Source organism: Magnolia sinica, chromosome 13, assembly GCF_029962835.1.
Source record: "Magnolia sinica isolate HGM2019 chromosome 13, MsV1, whole genome shotgun sequence".
Taxonomy (NCBI): Eukaryota; Viridiplantae; Streptophyta; class Magnoliopsida; order Magnoliales; family Magnoliaceae; genus Magnolia; species Magnolia sinica.
In genome coordinates, this window is record NC_080585.1 from 48,840,164 (window position 1) to 48,867,990 (window position 27,827).

General features: G+C 40.7%; 1 pseudogene; it reads left to right on the forward strand.

Annotated features, from left to right (window-relative positions):
- Nucleotides 1-836: 836 nt before the first annotated feature.
- On the forward strand, nt 837-27,320 carry LOC131224274 (2,3-bisphosphoglycerate-independent phosphoglycerate mutase-like; annotated as a pseudogene).
- The last annotated feature ends 507 nt before the right edge of the window (nt 27,321-27,827 follow it).

Sequence of the window (27,827 nt, forward strand, 5' to 3'; positions counted from 1 at the left end):
ATGACGATTGGGGAGCTATTTTATTTCTCTGTTCAATCTTGATTGTCCATTATCTATGCTATTGATCAGATGCCTAGGATCGTCTGATTGGTGTGATTTTTGCACCATGGCTTGTTCCTAGTTCTATGAAAGAATGGATGGCTCAAATTGATATTTGTGCATCCCATGTGTCAATTCAAAGCCTTGAAGACGTTGTGGGGATGACAGCAAAACCCTTTCATATGTTATCCCTAAAATTTTCTTTTCTTTTCATTTATATTTTTCATGTGTCATTTGCTTTGGATTTAGGGAGAAAGGTAACTCTTTTATTCATCTTATTTGGTTTTCCCTATGACTTCTCTGTGTATTATTATTATTTAGAGAGAAGTTCCAGTTGTAGACGGTAGAAAAACAGCAGTTATGTTTTTCTACCAACAATACAGGTGGGCCCTACTCTCATGCAATCCAAACCATTCATCTGGTGGACTCTACTTCAGCCAGACTACCAGTGCATTATGAATGTGAACTATTGGATGAGCTGTCTGCTTTTGAGTCACTAATTGGACAGTTAAGGCCAGGCAACATCGGAATTTAGTTGGTTTTTTTTTTTTTTCATGTTCATCCATGATGGGGACCACAAGATGATCGGTTTGGATCATCAAAAAGTGGGTCCCAATTGTACAATTTTTGTGGTACGATAAAAGCCAATTTTTTTATTTTTTTTCATCAGAGCATAATCTAGTACCCAATTTATTATTACCATCATTATACTCATCATTTCTACTACCTCCATTCTATCATCTATATTTATTCGTCTATTTGTCTCGTATGCAATCTTATTTTTTAGATTTTGAGAGATGGATAGCTCTGGATTCTCATGGAAATTGGCGGACCACCCTAAGCTTCCAAAGGGTAAGACAATAGCTGTTGTTGTCTTAGATGGGTGGGGCGAAGCAAATCCCGATAGGTACAATTGCATCTATGTTGCTGAGACTCCGACGATGGACTCTCTTAAAAAGGTTAAAAAATTCAGATCGTTTTTCTTTCTTTCTTTTTTCTGTTTTCCTATGCTTTATGCTCTGATGTTGTGTAGATTTCTTATTATTGTTATTATTTCTATTTTCCCTAATCTTAGTTGCCTCCAGTTATATGCTTTTTGTTGAAATAGTCATCCAATCATCTTTCTCAAGGATGTTGATTTCTAACCATATTGTTGTTGAAAAGAAAACTAACTTTTACCCTTATTGCATGCAACGACCCATGACCTCAATATTTATAAAATTTACACCCTAACCACGAGAGTGCAGAGCTGCAAGATTCCTTTGGCTGGATTTTGTTTCTTCTATGCCATCTTGGTTTTTCTTCGTTTTTTTTTTCATGGGGTTTTGGACCTGTTGTTTGATGGTTGGATGTGATTTTCATGTGTATCCTTGGATTTGTTTATGTTCTTACTTTGTGGAATCCAGATATTCAGATAGTTTTTTCTTGTTCTTGCAATCAGTTTCCAACTATGTTTTTCTTACTTGTATGTATGTGAGTCACACATGCATATATTGATGCATGCATGTCTGTGGATTTGTTGTCACACATGCATATATTGATGTATGCGTGTCTGTGGATTTGTAATGGTACGTTCTGTTTTCAATGCAAGTGGTTCGTTATATTTTTAATTTACATTTTTTTTTTTTTACATTGACTGAGAAATGACAAGGACATTGTTCTTCGAAGCTGAAGACTGTCATCTGGGGTCCATCATCCTTTCTTTTCGTGGTACCATTTTGGTTGAAATGTAGTGTTCATGGTTCTGATTGTCTGAAAATTTGAGAACATGGATCCAGTTATATTTGGGGATTAGGAGATGATTTAGCAAAAAATTAACTATCACAGTCACAGATGAAATTTGTTGGGCTTCTAAATTTTCTTTCAATGTAGTTGAACTCATCATTGGATTTATTTGTTTCCATTCTATGTTGCCTGGCTTCTGTTCTACAACGTCCTTTCTATGGTTATGATGCTGTGTGCACAAATTATATTGTCTGGTTAACTAAGCAATTTGATGTAAGAGATCAGTTGCTAGAAATCATTTAGATGTCTCTGTCACTGACTTTCCATTACTCATTAGATGCTTGTGTGTCTGCCTGGCCCGGCCCCAGTTTCGGGATTTCACTTTTCATATGTTTGTGTGCATGTGTCATTCATAAGCCGGCCCAATTAGTTGAGCTTAGATGATGATGCTGGTATGTGTATCAGATGCAGTTGACTTCATGGTAACTTACCCTGTAGTCACGTTCTTTGGGACACTTGAACAGTCTAATCAACTGATCCAAGATGTACATTAGGTCCATCAGACATTTCATGGTGCAGTGTGCAATAGTCACACTGATCAAACCATCCAAATAATAGCCTTATAAAACAGACGGTCAAGATAGCTTAAATAAAAATAGGCCCAATCAATAATTCGAGCTACTTATATGTTGGAGTTCATCATCAATGACTTATGTTTCTAAAGGATCACTTCAATCAAATAATGCTAACCATCCCATCCATGGCTTGCAAATGCTAAAAGAGATGGTCAACTTTTGGATGGATTGAATCATATAATCAGAGTGATTTTCTCACGGTAGCCCAAGAAATTTATGTTGGGCCGAATGGACAGTTTGGATCGGTTGATTGGACTGTTCAAGTGCTCCATTGAGCTTAACTACATCGACCCACACGCATATAAAATTGGTCATTTTTTCTATTGGTTCAGAGTGGTCAAACTTTGGAAATTGAAGGCTGATTTCTATGTTGGATCCAAGTTTTTGAATGTTGGTGGTCATAACTTCCCACTTTAATGGTAAATCACTGACATATCCATCTGTTTTCTCTAAAGGGTGCACCTGAAAAATGGAGGTTGGTGAGGGCTCATGGTACAGCAGGACTTCCAACTGACGATGACATGGGTAACAGTGAAGTTGGTCACAATGCACTAGGTGCTGGCAGGATTTATGCACAAGGGTAAAATTTTCTATTTGACAGTCTCTTTCCTTTTGTGGAATGATGGCCTACAGCTGATCTACAACCTACTTTTACTACACATATGCCCTTGACAACATGAAAATTTCAAGAGCAACATTGGAATCATGAACTAAGAGGAGAGAACTTTGGGTTGCAGTTGTAAGTGAGCATTCCTCTTTTCTTTTAATGGTATCTTCAAAGTGTTTATTGATGTTAATTTGTCAATGCTAAAACTATTTGTCACCTTTGATAATGGGGTTAAAAAAACCTTAAAACAGAATAAAAGAAATAGTAATAATTGTTGTTTGAAGCTCAGAATGTCTCAGATCTAGGGCTAGGCAGGCCTTCACCCAAGGGGGTTCGAGTCCTAGATCACCCCCGAACCCTCCAAAGGCTCATTGGCCAAGAAGGCTAATAGTAAGTCAACGCCCGAGGGCATTCCTCTCAAGAAGGAAACATGTGGGACCAGACCTCGGAGTTTGTCAACCAAGAATCCTTGGAGCTAATTCCTGCAAGGTTTGAACGCAGATTCCACTTTGCAGCATCCCGGCAGCCAAGCTGGTTTGTTGCTAGTGGGGTGTCCTGCCTTTTGATCAGGTCGAAGCATCTGTACTTAGCACCAATCTAGACTCTAGTCAGCCGCCAACAGCGTGGGATTTGACAGTATGCTTATTAAAGGCACTTAGCGGTCATTAATGCGATGCAACTCACTACTAAATCAGTGTTCCGTTAACGGAGATGGCAGAGTAGGTGACTATGTGGCACACGTTTATTGGGTTTCCAGGACTGTACAAGGACAACCACCAGGCATCCATGCCCATATAAGGGGTTGCATTCACTGCCTTCAACCAGTCTCTGGCGATTGTTGCCGAGAACATGTAGTAAGGTTTAGCTGCAATTAGAATGGTTATCTATTTTACAACCCTTCATTGTGCCTTTGCCAAGATTCTTCTCAGTCCCTCAGCCTTCAGGGTCCCCGTATTTCCATGTTTATTGGCCAATTAGTGAGTGATGACCACTAGTGTTTGTATTTTGAGCCAAGCTAAGCCTCTACCATTGTGCCGACAAGGCTTTGCTTGGACAGCAGAAATGGCAGGCCCCACAGTCTGTACAAAACCTATTTATGAATGGGGTATTTGTGAGTTTGTGCAGTGTGACTTCCAGCACAACTTTCAGCATATGCATATAGCTCTGCTTTGGTGGTTCCTGTATTTGAGTAACTTGACCAAGAGTCCTAAACATAAAACACCCTCATGAGTGCCTTTGGTGTTCCCTGTTACCCTTTTCTTTATGCTTATGGTTTGCACAACGGTCACTAAGAACCTTTGGTGGTCCCTGTATCCATTTATTTATGTTTGCGGTTGTCATAAATAAGGTCTTTAAGTGTAATCATAAAAGGGTCTCTAATTGGAGCTTTGCTAAGCCCATGTGTGTGTGGAATACAGCTCATGTACGCACCACGCATGTGCTAGCATGGCACGCAGGTCCGAGATCAGATCCGTCCATTAGGTTGGTTTACAAAAATGAATCGGTTCCACTCAGCATGCGGGCCCCAATATTGGGAACATTTGGACCGGTTAGAAAACTTTAGCCAAGTTTTTCACAGCTGTACATTTGTTTCACAAGCTGTAGCCCACCTGACCAACATGATTTTTGGGCTAGGGCATCAATATACTGGTGCCCTTCTGATGGACGGATTGGATCTCACACCTACGTCCCATGCTGGCACATGGGTGGCATGTACATGAGCTGTATTGGATATGCATGTGGGCTTAACAAAGCTCCTCCAATTGTAATTGTATGCTTAAGGATAGCTAAGTTGCTTGGTTCATCTAGTCGGATGAACCCAATGATTTTTATTCGTTTCAAAACCCAGTGCTAAGCTGGTGGACCTTGCTCTTGCCTCTGGCAAAATCTACGAAGGAGAAGGTTTCAAGTATATCAAGGAATGTTTTGATAGCGGGACTTTGCATCTCATCCAGTTATTGAGCGACGGTGGTGTCCATTCCCGGCTTGATCAGTTGCAGGTATCCTTCATTGATGAGGCATTTAATGTGTTTCAGTTTCTTATATAACTATCATTCCTAATGGTTATGTTTGTAATTCTTCTTTGTTTTCCATGCAGTCGCTGCTAAAAGGAGCTAGCGAGCATGGCGCCAAAAGGATCCGTGTGCATGTACTCACTGACAGCCAGGATGTTATGGATCGTTCAAGTGTAGGCTTTGTAGAAACACTTGAGAATGACCTTTCCAAGTTCGGGAGAAAGGTGTCGATGCTTAGATTGCATCTACTGGGGGTCGGATGTGATGCAGGACATGAAATTTAAGTATGAGATGCAAGAATTCAGGCTTAGATCATACCAATTCAGAAACAGTTACACAAATTCCATATCCCACATGACAATCCAAATCATTCAATTAAAAAGGGGAATCATGCGGGTCCAGGCCGACATAGGCTAGGACTGGACTAATAAAAATTATAAACCAAACGATATCAAAGGGAAATAGAAATCAACCACACATGCATAAAAATCAATCCCTAATCCAAGGGATTCCCCAATTTCAATTCGCGGAACCCTAGGGTGAAAAAAATGGGGCAAATAAATTAGGGCTAATGCAAACTAAGGCTAGGGTTTAAGAAATAGGAATGAAAAGAGGAAAACCAGAGGAAAACCTGATCCGGAGAAAGCTCCTGCGAATAGATGGTGACCCGAGGCTGACGCACGTGCGCGGGTGGGCTGGCTGCACGTGTGATGGAAGCCCGCTTTCCCAAAGTGACACCTAGGCCTTGGTCGGCTAGGGGAGACTTCCAATCCCTCCAAGTACAACGATCCAACATAAGGTCGAGGCGTAGTGCTCCGCCGAAGTTTCCGCCCTCCTACAGGTTTAGATTTTGAAAATTGGCTGTAGGGGGATGAATAACTGCAAAAAGCTAGAAAATTCAAAGCAATAATGATGATAGAAGATGAGAGATATGGATGGAAGAGGGTAGGGGCAGATGGGAATAGATGTGGTTTCGCACCACGGTAGTTAGCCCTTCGAAGAAGGGAGGGCTTCGCATCCACTTTTGAATTCTTCCACAACTCACAAAAAGAGCAGAAAAATAAAGCAGGAATTTTTATTAAACTTGAATGAATGAAAAGAACTACAAGGGGTGCCTATTTATACAGAAAATCCCATACCCCAAAACTCGCACCATGTGCGCAACCTATTACTTGGCGGTGAAATAAACTAAAATAAAAACCAAACAAAGAAATCCAAAGCGTTCACGATGTTCTAAATAATAACAATAAACAAAACCTAAAATATAACATCAATCCGACGAGTGGGCCACGATCATGAGGTCTCATGATGGGTTTTTCTTGACTATCGGGCCCACCCTTTTGAATCAAAACTTCGTCTTCTAGCTAGGAGGCCCTCCCTGGACGTTGTCATCAAAACAGATCGATGGTAGGGTCCTTCTTCTGCGTACGTACGTGCATAGGGGGGGTGGCGTGCGTGTGTGTGTAGGCGGCGTGCGCACGATGTCCTCATCAACTCTCCCCGGCTGCGAAGATTTCGCCACTGGCGGATTAAAACTCCTGAACTGCTCCAAGATGTTAGGATCAAGTCTTTGAAGCTCCTCCTCAGTGAGCTATGTGCTGTCTGAAGCTAGGTGTGATTTCCATTTAACTATGTACTTTTGAAACCCGCCATCTGACGTGGAAACTATCTCATGGTCCAGGATATCCTCTATTTCCTCTCTGGGTGTGTGAATGCTAGGTATGAGAGGCAGAGGCTGGGATGAAAGGTCGGGAAGAGGCCATGAATCAAGGGGTAAATCTGGGGAATCAGGATGGGTGGGCGAAGGGCTGAACAAACTATCAGTAGATCCCTGAAAAGCAACTAGATCTTCTACATTGAATGTGAAACTAATTCCCATGGAAGGTGGAAGATCTACCTCATACGCATTGAGACCCTTTCACTTTAAAATTTTGAAGGGCCCAGCGTTACACACGTGTAACTTACGAACGACCCCTGGAGGTACCGCTCGGGCCTGATGCGGACCATCACAAAGTCCCTAATATTGAACTCTTTGAAATGTCTATGTTGGTCTGCAGAAAATTTATAATGTTCATTACTAGTAGTGATCTTTTGCTTGATTTCTTGATGCAATGAATGTATGTGATGCGCAAAAGACTCTGCAGACTCTGATGGCCTATGGGACAATGACATGGGGATAAGATCAATGGGCTTCCTAGGCTTGTAACCAGTAACGACTTCAAAAGGACTTAGACCTGTGGACAAGGTATCCCGTATCGGTATCGGTTGGCGTAACGGTGACCTCCAAAACCGATACGGATACGGGGCGTAACGGCGATACGGGGGTGTAACGGCGCAAATTATTATTATTATTATTTTTTGCAAAAAAATATGAAAAAATATGGATTAAATCCGGAATATTCTAAGCATTTCAAATATGCATTCATTTATAAATTAGAACATGTTTATGGTGGTGTAACGGTCCACTCTTTGGTGAGAAGTTGCATCGGACTGTCTGATGAATTTATGAACCAGATAACCTGAATTTGACTATAAAATTCATATATTTAATTTTCTAATTATCTACTATCAATGATAGATATATTAGAATGAATATAATATGAAAATATCTTACATTAGGTGTTTCAATTATTTTTGAGGAATTTCTCGAACATACCTGTGCACGTGACTGTGATTCCTGTCTATAACCTGTCATCCTCAAGTCAAGAATATTAAAAAAAAAATTAGTAGTGTCTGATATACTCCCCCGCAACTTGATTAAGGATTACTTGATTGGTTGTCAGGGGAGCTATTTTAAATATAAGTTCGACAATGTCGAGTGTGTGCATGACTGCATGGCTTCTTGCAATAATATTACTGTGAGCTGTTTGCTGCAAATACTTACCTTAATACAAATATATACTCACAATCACAAGTCACCACCAAAATGAAAATTTGCTTTTTTGTGGTTGCTCGACCTCCACATCATCATCATCGTCACCATCAGGCTGAGGCTGTCCAATAGGTGTCGGTGCTGCATATCCATAATATCCAGTGCCAGAAGAAAATACTAGATCAACGAAACTAGAGGATGACTGATCCTGACTAGGCAACGACTCTGACCCTGAGTAAGGATATCCACGAGTGCCCGTCGAATAGCCATACTGGTGCCCATATTCAGGCTGTTGAGAATCTTGAGATTGAGAGTGCGTCTACTATGATGAGTAACTTGGATTTGGATCTAGATATCTATAATCATATGGATATTGATCGGGAGGGCTACTCCAACATGAATGTGATGGAACAGGCTCAGTATAACCATCATAATCTAATGACCATAAGAATATCCATCATAATAACCAAGACCATGAGCCTGCTGATGCTCCGGACCTCCCGGACCCGGTGCACCACTAGATGTACCCAGTTCCTGCTGGCTGTATCGTGACTCGGTACACTCATAAGTCAGACCTTGTGTACCACCTCGTCGATGTTCATCGACATCGTGATTTGTAGACCGCCGTATAGGGCGCTGAGCAACACCAGAGGTGCCAACACCAGGGGCAGGGGGGTCATCGTCATCATCCGACACGGTCACGCTACCACTGGTCGTACTCTTTTGTTGATCTTGAGCCATATCCGTACGTGGCATAAACGCTGCCCCTCTTACTGGGTCCAACACATCTGCACGACTCTCTTGTTGCGCTATGCGTATTTCTGGTCATCAATTTCCAATTCTTTACTATCCGCTTCAATTTGCTTTTCCCTTGTTTCCAACCAAGGTAGAAGTGGGTTACCCTCATCATAAATATTATCCAAGTTTATTGGACAGTAGTCTCCGTCATCAGTAGCTGTAATGCTCCTATGATGTCATCGCATTCTTAGTTTTATATTGTAGTGCATGAAGACAAGTCTATCTAATGTTCTAATCTGCAATCTATTCCTATTCTTTGAATGAATGAGCGCAAAACAACTCCAATTCCTTTCGTAGCTAGAGGAAGATGTTGTCTGGCTCAAAACTTTTACTGCAATTTTTTGGAGAGCCTTCGTACTCTCTCCGAAATTAATCCATCATTCGGCCGGTTGTAACCTAGATACTGTATGCTGTGCAAGAGCATCTCCAAAGCTACCAAAGCGATTTCCAAATGTATCTAATTCATTCAATGCCTTTATTTGCAGATCTAAGTCAGGTTCTAATCTCTTTATCACATTTTTTAGCCCGACACGAACTTCATCATCCGCAACAAATGATTGGGCATATTTATACCTAGGATTTAGGTAGTAACCTGCTGCATGAAGATCATGATGGAGTTGTTTTGTCCATCTCCTGTAGATCATCTTCCAATAAGTCTCTCAACTTCTACAATCACGTTGAATTGCAAACTTTGCCTTATCCATGACATCATATAGGAAGCCCATGCTAGGTGCTTCATTGGTTTCAACAAGACGGAGTACCCTCATTAGTAGCTCCATCACCTTTAGGATTGCCTTGACCTTCTTCCAATATTTGTTGTCCCGTATGGTGTTCACAACTTCGACTGGTGTCCTTGATATCTTCTTCCTATGTTTTGTGTTGAGCCATTCTTGGGAAGCGAACATCTCACTCAACTCTCCCCTATGCTGGAATAAACTCTCTAATGCTATAAAGTTTGTTGCGAATCTAGTCGCCGCAGGCCTCAACAACTCGTCCTTTTGTGAACTTTCTCATTATTGCGACAACTTGATTATGGTTGTAAATAACGTCGTCACTTCCCTTGCCCTTTCGACCATTTCCTTAACATTCTTCTTCTTCTCAATATCTTCCAATATAAGATCAATACAATGGGCAGCACATGGTGACAAAAAAAGATGTTTTCTCTTATCCATCAACATATGTCCTGCAAGCTTATATGTTGCTTCATTATCTGTCACAATCTGCACTATATTCTCCTCTCCAATCTCGTCCACAATTTTATCCATTAGTCCATTAATATAAGTAGAATTTTTTGTTGCCTTTGAAGCATCAATTGACTTGTGGTATATAGTTCTTAAGTGGCAGTACACATGAAGTTGATCATGCTGCGTCTAGTTGGGCCAGTCCAACCATCACACATGATCGTGCATCCTCTGGCTTGCCATACAGGTTTAAAGGTAGCCACGTATGCTTTCACATCCGCATACTCTGCATCCTTTCATTTCCCCCTAATCTCCTTAGTCGTGAGAGCTTTTATTCCTTTACCTGCTTCTGCTGCTGCATCAATTACCACCTGTCAACATGGAGAATTGGCTGCGTTAGGAGTTATGTTGGCATGTATAAATAACTTTGCTGCTGCTCTACCTAATTTCTCAACGGAAGTTCTACTCCACATTTGTTTTATTTTCTTTTGTTTAGTTGATTCTTTCCTAAACAGGATTGGATCAATAGAGGGTCTCCTAGGCTCATTTACTTCTTCATCCAAACGTATATGGGGCATCACGTGAAGATGTTTGTCGTCGGCTCCCAAACATATGTCGTAACTCACCAAACCCCCCCCCCCCCGTATCACGCACTAACCCATGCGTGCCAAACATGCGGCGACGTTCTTCCTCTTCACGAGCTAGACGCAAGCTCTCTCTCCTAGCTATAGTAAATTCTCGATCTGAATCTTCGTCAAAATCAATAATATTTTCATCACGAATGCCCATATATTCAGGACCAAAAACCTCCTGTCGAGCTGCATCCAAAATATCATCTTTCTTCTTTTGTACAACAGCACGTTTACCCATCGACTCATCCAGACTAGCTTGCATTAAAAGCATCATCTCTTTCGGTACTCTACTATATGGCGCAACTTGACCCTTTCGATGTGCCAAATGTTGTTTGAGACGGGTAATTCCACCAGTTACTATTCTATCACAATACTTGCACTTCATTTGGTGCCTAGTACCACCAACCCTCTCACAATGTTGCCATCCAATATCCTCACTTACTTGCTGTTGACCAGACACAGACATTTCTTTAGGTTTAGGTAGATACTAGATAATTAGATATGAGTATGAGTGTATGACCCATGTTAATAAAGATGATTTTATGTTCTAACTAAGCCCTAAGAAGCTCTAAGGCAAAACCTATCCAATATAAGCAAATAAAAACAAACAGTTACTAATTCGAAAATAGAAAAAAATTATAAAATGACACCATATATCTGTAAAATGCACATTAACATATTATACTATAATTAACACATCAAATTCTATGATTAAATCAACAAACTATTCATTAAAAAATGATTTTTTGAATTTTTAAAAAAATAGCCAAAATTAATGCGTAAATAGAGAAAAATATAAAAAAAATATAAAATGGCACCCCAAATCTGTAAAATACACATTAACATGTTCTACTATGATTAACACATCACATGACATGATTAAAACAACAAAACAATCATCAAAAAATTATTTTTTGAATTTTTAAAAAAAGGGCTATAATTAATGCGTAAATAGAAAAAAAATATAAAAAAATTATAAAATGGCACCTCAAATCTGTAAAATGCACATAACATGTTCTACTATGATTAACACATCATATGACATGATTAAAACAGCAAAACAACCATTAAAAATTGATTTTTCGAATTTTAAAAAAAATGGCCAAAATTCATGCGTAAATAGAAAAAAATATAAAAAAAATATAAAATGGCACCCCAAATTTGTAAAATGCACATTAACATGTTCTACTATGATTAACACATCATATAACATGATTAAAACAGCAATGCAACCGTTAAAAATTGATTTTTCGAATTTTTTTTTAAAAAAGGCCAAAATTCATGCGTAAATAGAAAAAAATAAAAAAAAAATATAAAATGGCACCCTAAATCTGTAAAATGCACATTAACATGTTCTACTATGATTAACACATCATATGGCATGATTAAAACAGCAATACAACCATTAAAAATTGATTTTTCGAATTTAAAAAAAAGGCCAAAATTCATGCGTAAATAGAAAAAAATATAAAAAATATAAAATGACACTCCAAATCTGTAAAATGCACATTAACATGTTCTACTATGATTAACACATCATATGGTATGATTAAAACAACAAAACAACCATTAAAAATTGATTTTTCGAATTAAAAAAAAGAGGGTCAAAATTCATGCGTAAATAGAAAAAAAATAAAAAAAAATATTAAATGGCACCCCAAATATGTAAAATGCACAGTAACATATTCTACTATGATTAACACATCATATGGCATGATTAAAACAGCAAAACAACTATTAAAAATTGATTTTTCGAATTAAAAAAAAAGGGTCAAAATTCATGCGTAAATAGAAAAAATATTAAAAAAATATTAAATGGCACCCCAAATCTGTAAAATGCACATTAACATGTTTTACTATGATTAACACATCATATGGCATGATTAAAACAACAAAACATATTAAAAAGCGTATAAATACCTATTTTTGACGAATTTATGAAAAATGGCCCACCGAGCTTTGATTCAACAAAATCCGTAATATAATGTGTTTTTTTCTCAAATACCTAGCCAAGGTTAGTCGAAATTAGTAGTAGAAGGAGTGAGAAACAGTTTGGAAGTAAGAAGTTTCAAAAAAACAGCAAAAATAGAGCTTAAAATGGAAAAAAAAGTTACCGTTTTTTTACCGTTACGGGCTATCCGTTACGGGTCAGTAACTGCCGTTACACCTGTAACGGGCCCGTATCGGCAAAAATGATAACGCCCGATACGACCCCGAAATGCGTATCGGCCCTTACCGTTACTGTTACGTATCGGCCGATACGGCTGCTACGTAACCATTTTGGCACACCTTGCCTGTGGACCTATTGACAGAACTATTGTATGCAAACTCGGTTTTGGGTAGTACGGTGTCCCATCTCCTGGTATGCTCTCCCACTAAACATCAAAGTAAACTCCCTGGGCTCCTATTAACCACCTTAGTCTGGCCATCGATCTGAGGGTGGTAGGCAGAAGAAAATTGGAGCCTAGTATTCATCATGTGCCATAGTGTCTTCCAAAAGTAACTCATATAGCGCACGTCACGGTCAGACATTATGGTTTTTGGTAACCCATGCAGTTTAACGACCTCACTAAAGAACAACTTGGCAACATGAGATGCATCGGAGGTTTTAGAACAAGGAATGAAGTGGGCCATTTTAGAGAAACGGTCCATGACAACAAATATGGAATCGTGTTTCCGAATAGTCTTGGGAAGTCTAAGCATGAAGTCCATACTGATGTCCTGCCAAGGGATGAATGAGACTGGTAAAGGTGTGTATAATCCTGTATTCTGTTTCCTTTGCTTTGCCAGTTGACAAGTACGACATTGCCATATAATTTTGGCCACGTCTCGCTTGAGGCTTGGCCAATAAAATCTATCATCCACTAGGACAATGGTCTTGTTACGACCAAAATGACCTGCGACCCCTCCTGAATGTAATTCCCATATAAGAAAATCGCGGAGGGAGGTGCGTGGTATGCACAAGCGGTCACTCTAAACAAATATCCGTCCAAAATCAAATATTTGCTGTTAGCTCTTGACAGACTCTCTAACAACGACTCGTACACAACTCCAAAATCTGGACATAGAATACTCTTCTTTGACGTGCTCAAGGCCTGTAACTTCAACGCTCATGGAGTTGAGTAATGCGACTCGACAACTCAACGCGTCGGCAGGCTTATTCTCAACACCGGCCTTGTGCTTAAGCACGAAAGTGTACTCTTGAAGGAATTGAACCCACTTGGCATGTCTGAGGCTTAATTTCTCCTGAGAGTTCAAGTATCTCAAGGCTTCATGATCTGAGAACAAGACGAATTCTTGTGGTAATAGGTATTGACGCCAATGGCGTGGTGATTGTACTATCGCATAGAATTCCTTGTCATAGGTGGAATATCTTTGTTTTGCCTCATTCGGTTTCTCACTAAAAAAGGTGATAAGGTGCCCTTCCTGACTAAGTACTCCTATGTTGACTCCTGACGCGTCACATGCGACTTCAAAAGCTTTTGAAAAATCTGGAAGTCGCGTGACTGGAGCTTTGGTCATCTTGACCTTTATCTCCTTGAAGGTCTTCGAGGCGGCCTTTGTCCATTGAAACTCTCCCTTTTTTATGTAATCCGTGATGGGAGCCACAATGGAACTGAAGCCTCGAATGAACCGCCTATAAAAGGTGGCTAAGCCATGAAAACTGCACACCTCTTGAATATTGCAGGGTTTAGGCCAATTAATAATGGCCTTGACCTTCTCGGGATCTGCCGATACGCCCTTAGCTGACACAATAAAATCTAAGAAGATCACAACGCGCACTTCTTTAGGTTGGCGTACAACTTTTTGGCCCTAAGGATCCCACAAACCTGCCTCAAATGTTTAAGGTGTTGCTCCTTGGTCATGCTATAAATCAAGATATCATCAAAGTATACGACTAGGAACTTCCCCATGAAGGGTCTCAACACTTGGGTCATCACACGCATAAAAGTGCTTGGGGCATTAGTTAACCCAAAAGGCATAACTAGCCACTTATATAGTCTATCCTTCGTCTTGAAGGCCGTCTTCCACTCATCACCTGGGCGTATACGAATTTGGTGATACCCACTTTTGAGGTCAATTTTTGAGAAGATGGTAGCATTGGCCATCATATCTAGCATGTCATCAAGATGCGGTATGGGAAACCGATACTTGACTATGATTTTGTTGATGACCCTACTATCAACACACATCCTCCATGTACCATCCTTCTTAGGTGTAAGAAGGGCGAGCACGACACACGGACTCATGCTCTCTCGAATAAAACCCTTCTCTAGAAGTTCATCAATCTGCCTCTTCAACTAAGCGTGCTCCTTTGGGTTTATTCTGTAATGCGGGAGGTTTGGTAGAGTCGCCCCAGGGATTAAATCAATGACATGCTGTATATCCCTCACAGGGGGAAGCTCATTCGGTAGATCATCAGGAAAGACATCACGAAACTCATGTACTACCTGAATGGCCTCAGTGGGTAACTCTACGCTAGTCACTGGTACACTCTCCCTAGCCACAAGGGCGTATATGGTCGAGTCCGCCTCCGTTTCTCGCTCAAAGTCTTTGGCATTCAAAATATGGAGCAGTTTGGACTTGGACTTCGACTCCACTTCTTTTGGACCGCTCGCACCACTCTGTGTGATGGACTCTTTTTCTAGTCATATTCTTGGGTGGCAAAGGATTTAGCTTGACTTTCTTGCTCTCAAACCAGAACGTACATACATTTGAACGAACAAATATGTTGATGTCCCTGTCATAGAGCCACGGCCTACCCAAAATGATATGGCCCACATCCATAAGAACAACATCACACCAAATTGTCTTCATATGATCCAAACTGAATAGGGACAAGACAATGGTGCGAGACTGGAATGGATGTTTCATCAACCCAAGAGACTCTGTAGGGTTGAGGATGGGCTTCTTACTTCAAACCCAAACGACTCACGGTGCTAGGTGATGCCACGTTGGCACGACTATTACTATCCATGATTATCTTATAGCTCTTTTCCCCACATTTTGCATAAGTGTAGAAGATCGTGTTGTGGTGCCAGTCATCGGTGCTCTTGGCTTGAGCTAAAGCGCAACGCACAATTGTGAGGGTTGCACTCTTGTGTTCCCTCTTCCTCATCACTAGGGGTTTCGACTAGCTCATATTCCTCCTCCTCACCATCACTCTCTGGGGGCACTACTTCTACTTGCCCATCAATAAGGAGTACTTTGGTGCCCTCTCTCGTGCCACACTGGTGAGCAAAATGACTAAACCCCTGACACCTAAAACACATAGTGGCCCCGCTTCCACGCGAACTAGACCCGACAATCTCTTTACCCTTATCATCCTTGGGTCTGGGTTAAACATTAGGGGAATGTTTGTTTTGGAATCCCGTGTTAGGTCTAGCCCTAGAGGGGTTGGCCTTAGCACCGGATTCGTGAAAGTCAAACCGTTTTGCCACAGATGCTTTAGGGTATTGCTCGACATCTAACACTACTTGGTACAATTGTTCAATAGTGTCTATCTCTTTGGCGAGCAATTCTCTCCTGATGTCAGGACGGAGGCCCATTTTGAAACGAGTAAGGGTTAGTACTGGGTCCTCATCAACCTCACAGCGGGTCGAGTATTCTTCAAACTTCTCGATATAGTCCGCAACACTCATGGAACCCTGTCGAAGAGACTGCCACTCCTCAATCAATCATAAGCAATAAGAGAAAGGGAGGTACTTTTCTTTAAGCATTTCTTTAATCTCTACCCAATGAACTATTGAGAGTTCCCTCGCTCTTTCTTTCTTTCAGTCAACCGTTGTCCAAAACCTCTTTGCTTGATCCACAAGCTTCATTTTGGCGAATCGGACTCGTCGAGCATCCGACATATCATACCACTTAAAATAGTGGTCCATATCTACCAGCCAATCTAGAAAGGCTTTAGGGTCCAAGTGGTCATCAAATGTAGGGGCATCTGCCCTAACTCCCTTAAGGAGTTGTGCATCTGGGTCATATTGATCATGATGTCCCTCACGGGGTGGGTGCATAGGTACGCGCCCATGGGTAGCTCCTTGGCCGCCTTCATTCCTTGGTCTAACCTCTTGACCAACTGCCTGAGATTGGGCATCCTCCCCAGTAGTGGGGTTTGCCCTAAAGGAGGCCTCTATTTCTTTAAGGCGTTTATCTATGCGTTATTCCAAGTGCTTATTCAAGGACTCAACCTGCTGGGCTAACTTGGCCACTGTTTCTTGCAATTGCTCCATGTTTAGTGTGGGGTGCAAACCAAAACCACGACCCGTACGTGTGGGCATACACTGACTTGCTCAACCTAAGGACCTGCTACGACAACTATATGCGTTTAAAAACTAAATGACCCTACGAGACTCTATATGAAGGAGACTACACACCGTTACGAAAATTTAGCTATATATATCAGGGACTACGGTTTTCTAGCAGCTATATATAATGGACTGGATGCATGAAGGACTCAAACAAACTAAACCCTAAATGTGTGGTGAATTCCCCTACAAGAACCCTAGGCTCTGATACCAAATTTGATGCAGGACATGAAATTTAAGTATGAGATGCAAGAATTCAGGTTTGAATCGTACCAATTCAGAAACAGTTACACAAATTCCACATCCCACATGACAATCCAAATCATTCAATTAAAAATGGGATTCTATGCGGGTCTAGGCTGACACAGGCTAGGACTGGACCAATAAAAATTACAAACCAAACGATGTCAAAGGGAAATAGAAATCAACCACACATGCATAAAAATCAGTCCCTAATCCGAGGGATTCCCTAATTTCAATTCAAGGAACCCTAGGGTGAAAAAAAGGGGCAAATAAATTAGGGATAATGCAAACTAAGGCTAGGGTTTAGGAAATAGGAATGAAAAGAGGAAAACAAAAGGAAAACCTGACCCGGAGAAAGCTCCTGCGCGCAGATGGTGACCCAGGGCTGACGCAAGTGCGCGGGTGGGCTGGCCGCACGTGTGATGGAAGCCCGCCTTCCCAAAGTGACACCCAGGCCTTGGTCGGCTAGGGGAGACCTCCAATCCCTCCAAGTACGACGATTCGACGTAAGGTCGAGGCGTAGTGCTCCGCCGAAGTTTCAGCCTTCCTACAGGTCCAGATTTTGGAAATTGGCTGTAGGGGGATGAATAATTGTAAAAAGCTGAAAAATTCAAAGCAATAATGATGATAGAAGATGAGAGATATGGATGGAAGAGGGTAGGGGCAGATGAGGATAGATGTGGCTTCGCACCACGGTAGTTAGCCATTCGAAGAAGGGAGGGCTTTGCACCCACTTTTGAATTCTCCCACAACTCATGAAGAGAGCAGAAAAATAAAGCAGAAATTTTTATTAAACTTGAATGAATGAAAAGAACTACAAGGGGTGCCTATTTATACGGAAAATCCTATACCGCAAAACCCGCACCATGTTCACAACCTCTTACTTGGCGGTGAAGTAAAATAAAATAAAAACCAAATAAAGAAATCCAAAACGTTCACGATGTTCTAAATAATAACAATAAGCAAAACCTAAAATATGATATCAATCCAACGAGTGGGCCACGATCATGAGGTCCCATGATGGGCTTTTCTTGACTATCGAGCCCATCCTTTTGAACCAAAACTTCATCTTCTAGCTAGGAGGCCCTCCCTGGACGTCGTCATCGAACCAGATCGATGGTGGGGCCCTCCTTCTGTGTACGTATGTGCGTTGGGGGGGGGTGGCGTGCGCGCGCGTGTAGGCGGCATGCGCACGATGTCCTCATCAGGATGTATGTTACTATGGATCGTCATCAGGTATTTGTCGAGTGTAATGATTTTGGAATATGGTTAATTGTTTAAATTCTGTGAAATTTTTGTTGGTTAAAGAATGCCGTATAAGGTTATTGTGCCATCAATTTTTGAAATGTTTGAAAACTCAGACACGATTTTCAACCCACCTTAGTTACTGGAAAAACCTGCTGATTTTGAAGAAGATTGCAATTTGTACCTGTTACTCAAAAAGCAAGAAATTGAGCTGACTTGACTGAATTATAATAAATGAGTTTTTGAACATTGAAGTTAATTAGAAAAGAGGAATATGATGCAACCCAGAAATATTCCTCAATGGGACTTGTGAATGGGCCCTAATCTGTCCATACAGATATGCATGTGGTCCAATCAGGTTGTTGGGCTCCACAGGTGATCTGGTCAGATTGTTGGGCGCCACAGGTGATCAGATCATACTGGAGGACCCCATAAGTGGTCAGATCAATTTGTAGACCCCATACATGTGCAATCTTTGAATGGACCCATGATCATGTGGTCTGATTGTACTGTCCACCAAATCAGGATGTACAGTCCAATCCAATGAACTGCTCGACTGGGTATGCATCATTCTGTATTTATTTATTTTGATCTTTTACTTCTTAGGTTATGCTTGGTTACGTAGCTAGCTAGTTAACCATGGTTATTTGGTTTAGTTAGGAGTTGGGCTATTTTGGAACATTCCCAATGTTAGGAGTGGTGGTGGTGAATATCAGCAACTTTTTTGTCATTGATTTAAGAACTACTAGAATTTTCTGTTTCTTGGGATTATAGAAGATAACCAGAAAAATAATAAAATAAATAAATAAATAAATAAAACAGAAGAAGAAGAAGAAGAAAGAAGAAAGACAGAAAGATTACAGAAGTTATTGATAGTGAGATTATATCTGAATTTTGAGTGTGAGATTATTCTTCAAAATGTTGGTGTGATTTTCCAACACTGTCAATCAACTCTGCTGTTCATCTCATGCATCTAGCATAAGAATATATAATGCTCAACCAAATTAAATTGTCTTTGGTTCTGACAGCATCTGCACAGTTCAGCCCAATTTGTCTATAATCCAGATGGTTTATCTGGTGTGCCCGTCATGAATGGCTTAGGCCAAAGATCTCTCACATTGGAAAGTCCAAGTCATATGAGGCCCCAAATGGCTTTGTTGAGTACAGACCTTTTTTTTTTTTTGACTATTTAGCTTAACCATCAATATCTTGGCCACCAATTAGACACTTAAGATGGAGTGGTCAAGGAGGTTTTTGTCACATCCTCCACATCCATATGTCGCCCGCCGGATGATCATTTTGGATCACTGAAAGGTGAGCATCGCCTGCAAAATTGCTGGGCCAAGCCAAAAATACTCTTTGGTTTTGGTCAAGTGTATAATACCTACTGGTAAAAAAAAAGAAAAAAGAAAAAAGAAAAAGCATTGTTTTATACCTGGATATAAAATATGGGTTCCTCAAATATTCCATCCAAATTTATGAAATTTTCCGAAGTGGTCCAAGGTCAGTCTCCTGCAAGATGCGGGGAAAATGCATCTAGGGGCATAACTATTCCAAAGAATGTAATTTAAGTAGTTAGTCCTCTCTTTCTTTGGCAGAATGATTGGGGCGTTGTGAAACGTGGATGGGATGCCCATGTTCTTGGTGAAGCTCCATACAAGTTTTGAAGTGCGCTCGAAGCCGTCAAAAAGCTCAGAGAGGATCTCAAGGTCAGCGACCAGTACTTGCCTCCATTTGTTATCGTTGATGAGAGCAGCAAGGCAGCTGGGCCGATAGTGGATGGCAATGCTGTCATGACGTTCAACTTCCAAGCAGACCGTATGGTCATGATTGCCAAAGCACTAGAGTATGAAGATTTTGACAAATTCAACCGTGTCCAGTTTCCAAAACTCCGCTGTGCAGGAATGCCGCAGTATGATGGCGAGTTGAAGCTTCCAAGCCACTATCTTGTTTCTCCTCCAGAGATAGAGAGGATGTCTGGTGAATATTTAGTGCATAATGGAATCCGTACTTTTGCATGCAGGTAAGGTGGCAGCAGATGAGATGCATTTTCAATGTTTTGAGGTTTTTTTGTATGATCTTAATCAAATGAGAAATCTTAGTCCTGCGATCAGCAAAATTAATAGTTTGCTGACATGCAAAATTAATACAGGTGGCTCAAGATCCAAAATTTTATCTGATGGACCCTACCTGGATGATGTCCTGAAACTCTCCTTGTTGTGGTAATCAAGGCTTTGATCTGGGGCCTCCAAATAGACGGTCAAAAGGGAAAAGAAAATTGCAGTGCTGGTTCACGTCCAGTGGAAAAAGGCCAAATATCCAAGGGTTACAATTATCTGATCTGGGGGATTTCCAGGGCGTCCCCCATCCTTGGGTCCATCATGTTGATGGTCTGGATCACTGAACCATGGGCCTGCATGTACAAAATCATCAGGGTCAGCAAATTGTACATTTCTGTATGTGCATGACCCTATAATTCCTCTAGCCAAACAGTTTTTGTCAAGTACTATGTGATCCCTTGTATTCATGTACTGAATGTAGCCTTTCATCTCCAAAGTCCAACGTATTTCAATTTTCATTTGACAGTGAGACCATCAAGTTCGGTCATGTCACATTCTTCTGGAATGGGAATCGGTCTGGATACTTCAACCCAGAGATGGAGGAATACATTGAAATTCCAAGTGATAGTGGAATTGCATTCAATGTCCAACCAAAGATGAAGGCCTTGGAAATTGCTGAGAAGGCAAGGGATGCGATACTCAGTGGCAAGTTTCACCAGGTATATAAACTTCATGGGCTTTTTGATGGACGGAACCTATTTAAAATAGAGATACATGGGTCACCTGAGATGGACTCATGGTGGCCTTGAAAATCTGGCGCACTGACATGTATAGAAAGATACTCACACAAACACATACGGCACTGATCCAATGCCTCTGATCATGTTCCTTCATGTTGTTTTCTATACACATTGCAGTGACATCCGGACCATACATTCAAAAGGTTCATGCCAACAAGGCTTTGGGGACACACATATACACATTATTGTTGTGCCGAAAATGGGCTTTTGGTGGGGCCCATGGTATGTGAGTGTGTGTAGAGCAAAAATCAGCCTAATCCTATCATATGGCAGGCCACAACATTGAAACAACACAATGGCCTTCAAAGCCTCCAAACCAAGTGTTGGGGCCCATGTGATGTGTGTATGGCATCCAACCCATCCAACAAGTGCACCCCACCATGATGATTGGATGCCCCCAAAATCATGGCAATCCAATCATTAGAGGGCCACAACTTGAATTTCCAGGGTTTTGAACTATTGTGCATTTCTTTCACAGTATGGCCTACCTGATGATTGGGTTGGCCTGATTTTCCCATAATCATGGAGAGGTGCACCTTATGGATATGTCGGCTACCATAAGGAATGCTACATGCCCCCCAAAAGCCCATTTGATGTTTCCACCATGTGGGTCAGATCTGGATGCATGTCATTTGTATAGCTAATGATGCGGATGCACATCATCTCCCACACCTTCAGAGGCATTGAATTGTGTGCGTGCGTGTGTGTGTGTGTGGGGGGGGGGGGGGGGGGAAGGTATACACAACCCTATGCACAAATCACACCCACAAAACCCTACGTTCTGCTAGACTTAGCTTGCCTGTCTGACTTTGGCATCGGAGGGTGCTGCAGCCAAGGTCTCCATCTCTATCCTCTTGTAGGCATCCAGTGGTCTAAGGAGGACGTCCAGATTTCTGCAACAATAGTTACGATGCACCCGATTTCAGAACCATGATGGCCACGCATTAGTGAAAACAATGGATGATCTAAAAAAGTCGCTAGTTTTTTTGGACCACCCATTTTCTTTGATGTGCGCCTTACCTGATAGTTGACCATCATGGTTTTTGGTAACGTGATCTACATTTTATCCCCCCTAATATTGATGGATGTAGATGCGATATACACGCCAAGTTGGCACATATATCAACACGTAGAGAGTGTATGTGTGCTGGTGCATGTGGGGCTAGCAAACCTCTAGCCTCACGACTCTTAACTTTGCAAATTGGCTGACCCTCACTTCTACATATTCTATACAACTTTCTCAGACAATAGCAGAATGTTCGCTCTCCACCACCTTCCAAGTGTGTTCATCCACCAACCATGTGGCATAAGTGCAGGTCACCTAGAATTTCAGGCTGTGCTCTATTGATGATGGGGGCCACAATTTGGACGGACCAAATTGCCTTACATGTATGCCATGTGTAGAGTGATGAGACATCACAGTTTAATGAGTTGTGCGGGGCTTTCCTCTCCCCATGTCCTAGCCAATGAAAACTGTAGCCATAATTTTCTATCAATCTTTACCTCCCTACCATCTGTTGTTGTTTATCATTCCTTTAGGATTTTAGCTCTTTTTTTAGAATCGTAAAAGGCGCCTTTATGATGCACCTTTAATTGAGCATTGCAATGCTAGGTGCCAAAAGCGTACCTTATCCTTTGAAGAAGGATCATACGCTATTACAGATACCACTTGATAAACCAGGAACAATGTGGCTCTATATAGAAGAAAATGATCTGAAGTTATCATTTTTTATTTCTTTTCTTTGATTTCGGAGATTCAATCTTGAAATAATTAAAGTAATCAGTTAATGACTTGGCCCAAAGCTTATTATTATTTATTAAATTTATTCATTTCAATTGTATGTATCCAGAGTTTTGGCTAGAAGTAGGAGAAGTCTTTCAACAAAGAATATGACCTTTATAATTTGCTTGTTTGTATCAAAATTACTAATTGCTTGTATATGCATTTAAATGTAATGATAATTCTTTTGTTTTGTGCGTTCGGCAAGTTGATATACTAGGGAGTAGCTGTTTTGCAGATTAGTTGGGTTTTTATTTGAGCTAATTATAAATCTTTATTAAATGGACAATTACTCTTTATCGATAATCTAGATGCCAATGATTTTTCCATAGCTTTTAAAAAAAGAGATTTTTATGGTAATTCCTTTATTTTCTTGAAGTTTTGAGTCAAGTTGCATGTGTTACATTTGCAATGCGAATGTTGCATATGTTTGTATGTGTGCGCGTGCATGCGCACATATGTATTTACTCCCAAGGAAGTGCAAAAAGGTAGATTATGGTTTTCCCCTGTTAGCTATGCTGGATGTCGACATGTTTTTTTTTTTTTTTTTTTACTGAAAGAATGTTCAAATATTGATAGGCTAATTTCGCAGAATATTTTCGAAGTTGTTCGTTATTCGGGGTAGAAAAGATGTGAAAATAGTGAAATAAGAAAAATATGATATAGACATTAAAAAATAATTATTTATTCAAATTGAAAACATTCAAATTTGGAAGAACACTGTTTTTAGAAGTCCATATTCTAAAATTTATACTCGAGTAGAGCTGTTATATGGAAACTGAATGTAGTTTCACAATTAATGCTTTCACCAAATAGTCATTCCTCTTTTTAAACATCTAGTGAAAAATCGGTCCGAGCTTGTAGCTCAATGGTAGACAAGGAGTTTTTCAACATTGAGGGCTTATACCTGTAGAAAAACATCTTGTATAAAATCTTCCTCTGTATTTCTACACTGAAATAATGTTTAGTTCCACTTTCCGTTTCCAAGGACAATGGGTGCTGTAGTATTGTGTCATTATAACTGTCATATGTATCCATCACAATGTGTTCTGGTCTAATTGACTTATTTGCTTCTATATTTTGTAGGTACATGTCAACTTTCCCAATAGTGACATGGTTGGACATACGGGCGACATCGAGGCAACAGTTGTGGCTTGCACGGCTGCTGATGGGGCTGTGAAGGTTTTATCTTTTATCTTGACTTGCATATAATAGGCCATTCTTGAAGTTGTGAGGACAGCATTTTGGATTTCTCGCATAGCTCCTTAAGTTGAATCACTTCATATCAATTTTCAAATTTTGAAATAGTTTTGGAAATTATATTCATGTTCCAAGTTCAAGTTGGCTTAGCTGATGAAAAACTCGGGAATTTTGTCAAATATCATAAATTTATTCCTTAAGCATAAGATGAATCCAAAGGATTCATAAAGTCGATAGAGAAGGAGAGGCAATAAGAAGATTACCGGTTCGGGCCGGGACAAGGTCTGTCCAATACCAGCCTGCAAAGTAAAGCCCAGGCACATGATGGGCCAAAACAAATAGACTGTAGCCCAAACTGTGATGATTATGCATGGCCCGGGGTCCGAGCTTGGCTCAAGGCCAAGCCTAGCCACCCTCTTTTGTGCAAAGTTCTAGGCTGTTCATTAGGAATGCCCAATCATGTATGATATTGACAAAAAATGCCCTTGAAACTTAAATGGGCTGGGATGGGCCAGGCTTAAATTTTATGCTTGCGTCCAGCCTCGGGCTAAGCAGGCCGTGCCCCACGGCCAGGCCAGCCTATTGACAGCCCTGTTAAGCTAGCTCATTCCTAGCAAGAGTAGCAACAATTCATTGGCTTTTGTAGCCATGAGATTAAAAGAAGCCCTACTAGGATGCTCGTGATTTTTATTTTTTTTTCTTTAACCGTAAATTAGAAGTTCCATGGATACTTGTTTCTTGATGCCCAAGAAGTGCACTCCTCGAGTCCCCTTCCATCTTTAAGGGCTTAGAGAACGAACCTGTGAACAATTTCAACATGATCAATATAACCTGTGTTTCCACTTCATTTGCATTACTGACCATGGATTAACTTCTTCTTCATCGTTATGTGAACTCCAAGTGGATTCTCCAGGATTATTTAAAGGATTTCCATCCAAATTAAACTTCCACAATCCTGTACATGGGGGGATCCATGAAGTAGATTTTTGTGGATGATCAATACCCACCTCAAATTTTCAACTTCAATCTCTTCTAGAGTTTGCCTCGGGGGCTAGCAATGGGTCAGGTTTGGTCCAGGTTAGTGTCAGCCCAAGCCCAACCCAATTATTAATCACGGCAGAATGTCAGGCCCAAGCATGGATCGTTTAGTAATTGGCCTTTGATTTCAGGTCCAACCCTGCCAATTCACATCATAAACATGCCTGTTCTTGCACTCCAGTCGGGCCTTTAGAAAAATAAAATAAAATTTGCAAGACCTGGGCACGAGGCCAACCTTTCTATGCTCAAAATTAGGCCCATAACTGACTCACAGGCCTGTTTTACAGGTCCAAGCCTAACCCATATTGAGCTGAGACCCATCCGTCTACTTGCCACTTGCCACCCCTATCCGCACTATCTAGCAAACTTTGATAACATAGGCCAATTCACCAGTAGGAGTTAGATCCTATTCTGGATGGAGTTCACTGATCTGGGTGAATCCTGACATTCCTCTTTTTCCACAAGCTCCACATTTCACCCAAAGGGAGCAAACTCCACAAGACTCTTCTTCCAATTTATTTGAAAAGACCTGATGACCACCAATTTACTAACATGGCTAAAGGATCTTCAACACCCATGTTAATACTGAATAGGTTGAAAAGTATGTCGAAATGGACCTTGCAAGGTTGTGATTGATAGATGGCTAGATGGTGGACTGTTTCCTCAACCCTCCAGTGCATAAAATAAATTTTGGGAAGGGAGAAATTTCAATGTTTAAGATGATCCAGTGGACCTTAAAATATATTGGGGGCTGGACCTGTAAAATATACTTTTAAACTCCTTCCCATCATTATAATGTTGGCAGACCGGATTGTTTAGTTATGCAGAATGTGCCAAGTATATGGGACTCGGATTTTTTTATTTTTTATTTTTTCAAATGTTAATGTTTGTTGAATTTATCATGAAATAAATCTTATAACTGATCACAAATTACTATGCTTTTTATGGCCTCTCCTGCAGATGATCCTTGATGCGATCGAGCAAGTAGGTGGGATCTATGTTATTACTGCGGATTATGGAATGCCAAGGACATGGTGAAAAGGGATAAGAATGGGCAGCCTTTGCTGGACAAAAATGGAAACATTCAAATCCTCACTTCTCATACTCTCCAACCCGTAAGTGAACAAACTCTCTTTCACTGGTCCCTTTCAAAGAAAAAGGACCTCGTATCTTGGACACTAACACATCTGTTACTGTGGGAAATGGAGGGTTTAAAAGTTTGATTCCTGATGCATGCATCCCTAAAAATATTTAGGGCCTCTTTCCTGGGAAACCTTATATCCAGGAAATTATAGGGGAGGAAGCATTATTTCCCCTGTTTGTTTTCTCAACAAGATTTTTCCAGAAAATTTAGGCCTTTCCCATTCTCCTCTTCTGACTGGATGGATAGGAAATAGATAGGAATGAACTAAATGGAACTGTGAGCAGAAATGGGGAAGGATCTAGACCATTCGCCTGCTGGTTTCCACTTTGGATTATCCTTGCCCCAAATGGTACACCTGTTTGACTATCCTAGCTTCCAATTGGACGACTTTTGATCTTTACGAATGGACAGTTGGAGAAGAGCCTAACCAACATAGGACATTCAATGGGCAAAAGTCCTCCAACCAGCACTTTGAACCATCCGCAAATATGGTGATTCTCTGGGTATGAACCCACCAAGTTTACATAGATAAGAGTGCATAGTAACAAAGATATAAATTGTTTATCATGGGATTCTATTCCGAAAAAGGTTATAATTGACTATCGGATGCAACTGACCCTCTTATGATTTTACCACCAGATACCATTTCAAAGACATCTATTTTTTCCTTTTTCTTTCATGGGTGGTAAAAGATGGAATATTCTGTAAAATTTAAACCGTTGATCTGTCTTTTTAACCGTTTATCTATCTCTATTTAGAAACAGTTGGGGTTGATCTTTTTATTTATGTTCTTGTTTAGGTCCCCATCGCCATTGGAGGCCCTGGGTTGGCCCCAGGTGTTAGATTCCGAAAGGACAAGCCAGATGGTGGGCTGGCCAACGTGGCTGCCACAGTGATGAATCTCCATAGCTTTCAGGCTCCAAGCGACTATGAGCTGACACTTATCGAGGTCGTCAACAATTGATTTGCACCCGTAATGATAATTCAACTTACGATGATAATCTAGATGTTTCAAAGCCTCAGAATTCAGTGCAATCTGAAGATTTCTGATGGAAATTTTGCTGTAATATAGTTTTCTGCTCAGTAGATGAGCTGGTAGAGGGAGTGTGGTGTTGTGAGTGATCAAGGGTTCAATCCCTGGTAGTTTTTATCTTTCCAAAAAACAAAAAACAAAATATGACTGTACTATACTGTTTTAGGAAGCATAACTCACGCAGGGCATGCGTAGGTTTTCGGTTTGTTCCACTGACACTTTCTGTTTACATGATGCAGACCGTTGGTCTGCTGGGCCCAACATGGATCTACCACTCCCCAAAAATCTCCTCAAAAGGAAAAATCCCAACCTTCCAATATCCCTTGTTTGGGATCAAGGAAATTAGAACTCGAAATTGGTAGATCTATGAATGTCTGAGATAGATTATGTATTTGCATTGGATTTGATTTGGCAAATTCCAAAACCCACTCTGTTTGGGAGTCAAACTACAAATTCATGGATTTGGGAAGCATTT